Consider the following 6,001-nt stretch of genomic DNA (forward strand, 5'->3'; position numbering starts at 1 on the left):
TGTAATTAGGGGATGATTCAATTTTGATTAATAAAGAAAATGTTTTTTTGGAGAGAGAGAGAGAGGCCCATTGTAGGTGTGTTTTTCTTCTCTTGGGTCTGTTGCAGAATACTCAGATCCACGCTTTATGTTTCTTCTCTTTTTGGCTTTCTAAAACGCGGTTATTTTTGTCAGTGTTGTTTGTCGGTAAATTTATACTGGATCTGTAGCAACCAGATTTTGATCTGCATCATAGATGTTGTGTATATAATTCTTTTAGGTGATATGTATACAATATTTTCCTATGCAGATGGAAGCATTAATATGACTAATGTGACTCAAGTTCGGAATGAAACAAAATCTTTTGTTCATCATTTAATTCCTTTTTTCGTGCAAATTTATTTTTCTTTTGAAATATTTTTAAGAGCTGCTCGGACACTCATACATGTCAATAATAGTAATCAATCCTATATTTAATAATAAACAGCTCCCAATGCATTTGCTTTCATGAGATCTTGAAAGTGATGGTTTACTTGTTGGAATGATTTACCGTTGAGAGAGAGAGAGAGACAAAGAGAGGGTAGGGCCCCAAAAATAGTCCAGTGCAGAGTAGAGGGTTTGCCTCTACATGTGCTGCATGCTTTGAAATTTTGAGTGTTTAAAGAAATAGCAATTGCATGTGCTAAATTTCTGGAAATAGATTAAAATTCAGTTACTGATGATTCTGTGGGTTGTTTAATATTTAAAATTGAAAAAAATATTAGGCACATCTATTTCTGAGAAAGTATTATTGAAAGTCGAAGATGTGTGTTCCATTGTCATTGTCCAAGAAAATATTAAGATTAGAACGAGTTTGTAGATCGCAGAGGTAATGAGATTCCCAATTCATCTAAATCAAGAAAACCTCTGTAGATTACATGATTGGATTGTGGTAAAGAAGAATATGTTTTCAGGCTAGGGTAGGTGTATTGGATTTGTCAATGAATCCCAAATGCAACGGAAACACAAAATTAAAGGATAAGATAGAGGTTACATATTTTTTTAGATTCCATTACCGTCTTACGCTTGGTGTCATTCCTTTAGACTACGGTTATTTTGGTTCGAGAGTTTGATGCCTACAACTTTGGGCCAACTTTTGATTACATAAATTAGTATGATATACATAGCTCAAATCCCCCAGCCTATTGATGGAGATGGCTCAAGAGTTCTCTACAATGTCCCTTTACATAGGTGACCCCCTTCCAAGATTCCCTATCTTGAAGGCTGACTCAGATATGTCTCTTTTAAGATATAATCAAAATACTAATCCTCACCCCATTAGATTCTCAGATATATCTCTTTTAAGATATAATAAAAAACAGATGTTAGTGTTTTCGGCAGGGGGTGATTTGCATAGGAACAACAAAGATTCCTCATTGAAGGCTTAGTCAATGGGGAGCTTGAAAGGAACCAGGAGGGATACACATGGAAAAGTAATTAATATATATCAAATTTAGAGGTTTCTGAATTCAAAAAGGTATGGGGCCCAAGAGAGAGGCCAATTATGCTTAGAGGTGAGAATAATGAAACATTTGCTATTCTTCAAAATTGTGATACTGTGGTGCATGAGAGTAGTTGAGCTGCGGGAACATTATGGATATCGGCTGTAAGGATAATACTTTTACAGTTTTAATAAGTCCTGTATTTTGGATCAGCAAGAAGAAATGGGATAGCATTTGAAGAACATATCATTAATGGAATAGTTAGGAGAAGTGAGTGAGTAAAAGTAACTTTACCTCGTATTCTATCCGTAGTATTCCATGTATAATATGGAAGGGGAAACGACTGGAGAGAGATTTAACATCTAAAGAGAAAGAGAAGACCTTGAGTAAAACTTGTAGAGAGAAAGCTACAAAGATAATATCTCAATTGTTCAGTCAGTCATCCTAGATTGGTGGTTCTGGAGAGATACCTGCCAATACGAAGTGTGTATCTGAAAGATATAGGAAGAAACATGTACCTTTAATTGGTCCAAAATCCCTATGGTTTATCTAGAGCCTAAGTAGTGGGCAGTAGTTCTGATTCGGCCACCTCGGCAGCCACCAGGTGGTCTTGTCAATGTGGTTGTGAGGGGAGTTTTGGAGAACGTTCAACCGTTGGCCACTGTTAAGCCATTGGAGAGTGGTACTGATGAATGCACCATGGTGATGTTGCGAACATGGGGGTAAACATTAACCACCTAAATCAAAGCAAGGAGGACACATCTAATTAAAAGGATTCCCAGGATGAATCGGAACAGAGGCTTGGGGGCTGAGTCATTACAGAGGAACCAATCACATAGTTTGCATATGCTATAAATGATGGGAAAGGTGTGCGGTCGGGATTACGGAGAGGAAGAAGCAATTTAAATGGAATAGGGAACTTCTGTGCTTAGAATTGGGTTTCAATACCAGGGGCATGGGGAAAGCTTCTCATTCAAGGCTGATTCAGATTCATCCGTGCCTGCAGGTGAACCACTGGACATGGGAGTTGGGATGAAGATTCTGTGTTGGAATATCTGAGGCATTGAGACGATCAAAGGAAAAAGGAAGTCTTGTTGCTGTTTAGGTGTCACTGTCCGGGCATTTTGTTGTTGCAACAAACCAAGTTACCAAGCCCGGACCTTCGGAGTGTGCTTGTTGTTTGGGGAAGGTGTTCAGTGGAACGTGTATGTGAGGATTCTGATGGCTTTTTAAGGGCGTATTGGTTTTCTTGGAATCTTCAGTAATAAATGATCCAAATCTATTATAGGGAAAATATTTGTTTCTATAGTTTTTGAGCAACCACATGCTTAACTTTAAATGGTTCTTATTGCATGTTTATGGGCATAATATTCCAGCTATCATATCCCTGTTTTTGCAAGAAATGGCTGATATGTCGAACAATTAGCTTGGTGTATAGCTGGGGATAACATAACTCATTGGCCAAATGAGTCTAGTAGTAGAAATTGTATTACGCCCTATATGCATGCCTTCAATGGCTTTATCATGATGAATGAGCTGATCGAGATTCCTGCAATGTACTCAGTTTACTTGGATAAATAATAATTTTAAAAAACCTTCCTTTTTGAAGTTAGACCGTTTCTTGGTTTCAAATTCTTGGGAGTCCACCTTCCTGTTGGTCTCTTTGAAAGTCTATCCCAAATTATCTTCGGATCATACTATTGTTTTACGTAATATAGAAAATTGTACTTCGGGTCCTTCTACTAGAATTGAAATGTGTTGGCTACAGGACTAAGAAGGCACATATATGATGAAATAGATGTGGTTTAATTCAATAGTTTTTGGGTGGTATGCGTTTAAATTAACAAAGAAGCTCCAATTTTTAAAGGATAAATTTAGAAGATAAAAAAAGAAAGTGCCCCTAATTTCAGGTCTAAGATAACTAACCTCCTAGGCAAAACCTCTACTATAGATAGAAACGAAGAGCCTCCTAGGAAAAATCTCTAATATGGATAGAAGAAAGAGGAGCAGCGAGTTCTTACCTATGAGAAAATTTTGGAAAGGATTGAAGTAAAGAATAAGTTGCTGGAGTGCTTATATTAGAAGAAATGTATTGGCACCTACATTTGAAAGTGAAGTGGTTAAAAGAAGTGGATTTAATTATTGTGCTTTTCCATTCAATTGCTGGTTCAAGGAGGAGATCAAATAGTATCATCGGTATTAGGATTGGAGTGGAGGATGGAGGTCTTCAGGAGTTAAGAGAGCTATTGTGGATCATTTCGAGAAATATTTTCAAGCTGAAAGTACACCTAATTCTAACTTAGCACAAGTTCACTTTAGTGAAACTGCCAAAAGATGTTGCTCTGGAAATTGAGAAGCCTTTCTCTGAATCTGAATTTAAGGACGCCATTTGGAGCCTTTCAGGTGATAGCCCTCTAGGTCCAAATGGTTCTTTCCTTGCCTTTTTTTTTCCTGTCGACATTGGGAATCAATGAATAAGGATAGAATCCTTACGATCCAGGAGTTTTTCCATCGAGACAAGATCAATGAGGCTCTCAGTTATACTGACACAACTTTAATTCATAAGAAGGGTACAATTGGAGATTTGAATGACATACCCATTAGCTTGTTGACTAGCTTTTATATTATTATAACAGACCTTCTGACTTAAAGGCTTAAAGGTGCCCTTCGCTATGTGATTAAAGGTCCCCAATCAACTTTCATTCATGGGAGACAAATCACTGGTAGTATTCTCAAAAGTGCATTCATTCTAGGAGAGTGGTAAATAGACGACGGGTAATTTGCAAATTAGATTTGGAGAAGGCGTATAATAGAGTTGATACGGGTGTCTTGCGATAGTGTATGATTATGGGTTTCTGTGAGATATGGAAAGTTGGAATTTGTTTTGTTCATCCTTCACTCACTTTTCTTTTAATTAATGGAAGTCCTGAGGGATTCTTCAAGGCAAGTAGAGGGGTCAGATGAGGGGATCCGTTGACCCCTTTTCTGTTCACTATCGTGCCTGAATCTTTCAGTGTGATGTTTCTCAGTGTTGAAGATGCATGACTTTTCTGTCCCATCGAGGACATACGACAGTAAAAAAAAAAAAAAAAAGGAAGATGTATGACTTTTCTCAGACTTCCATATATCGAAAAAAGGTTTCTAAAGTATTTTGAAGTAGTTTCAAGTTTAAAGGTTAGTCTACAGAAAACTAAGTCGGTGGGTATTGCATGTAGAGAGCAGGAGATCACCAAGTTGGCTGATTTATTGGGGTGTGGAGTCGATAAGTTTCCTATGAACATATGAGGTACCTGATTTGCCCTTTAACCGAATCGAGAATATTGAGATCAATCTGGGACCCAATGATTCGTTTAAGCTTGATTTACAGAAGGCTAAATATTTGTCGCCCAAAAAACATGGGGATTTGTGTATAAAAAGATTAAAATATATGAATATTTCATTGATGGTTAAATAGTTGTGAAGTGCTCAACTGGGGAACCACTTATGGAAGGAGTTGCTGGCATTGAAGTATGGTATGAATAGGGACACAAAGAATATTGGAAATTTCTCATCGGATTCCAAGACTACAACAATATGGAGATGTATTATGAGCTGTAGGTGAGTTTCCTTACAAATCTTCGAATGAAATTAGGGAGAGGAGATTCCACATTTTTTTGCCAAAATTGGGGACAGAAGGGTACTATAATACAATTCATCTAGTTGCTTTGGAAAAGGTTTGTTCACCCCAAAAATATGGGTTTGGGTATAAGAAGATTAAAATATGTGAATATATAATTGATGGCTAAACAGTTGTGGTGAAGTACCCAACCAAGGAACCACTTATGAAAGGAGTTGCTTGTATGGAAGTATAGTATGAATAGGGTCACCCAACATATTGGAAATGTCTCAAGGATTCACCAATATGCAGAGGTATGCTGAGCTATAAGGTCAGTTTTCCTTCGGAATCTTCTAATGAAAGTAGGGAGAGGAGATTCCACGTTGTTTTGGCACCAAATAGGGGCAGACCTTTAAAGATCTTGTTTCCGGAGTTATATCAAATTGCACATAATATGTATATTTTAGTGGCCAATTCGGTTGACTGTTTGGGGCATAATGCAGTATGGTCCTTTGCTCACAGAGACAATAGAGTATCTGATACTGTTATTAATCAATTGCATCATGCGTACTTTATTTAACAGCATTACTATTTCAGTGCAAGGGCTTCAAATGAAGCCATTTGGGATGCTACAATTGATAGTGAATATTCTGTTAGATCTCTTTATGAGTTGTTTTTCGATGATAATTGAGATGGAGGGAGCCAAAGTTTGCCAGGTATGAAAGCTTCTTGTGCCATACAGAGTCCAAGTTTTCATGTGGATTTAACTATTAGATAAGTAGTTAACAATAGATGCACCGAGTACAAGAAGCTATTCAGGCATTTGATGCTTTGAACATTGATCTGGTGGCGAAGTTAAGAAATATGTTGTGGAAGATAATGCAGGCAACTTTGTTGTGGGAGGTATGGAAGGGGAGAAATAGAAGAACTTGCGAAAGCATATGTC

Source organism: Amborella trichopoda, chromosome 1 (assembly GCF_054954075.1).
Source record: "Amborella trichopoda isolate Santa Cruz 75 chromosome 1, AtrichopodaSantaCruz75HAP2 v2.0, whole genome shotgun sequence".
Classification (NCBI taxonomy): domain Eukaryota; kingdom Viridiplantae; phylum Streptophyta; class Magnoliopsida; order Amborellales; family Amborellaceae; genus Amborella; species Amborella trichopoda.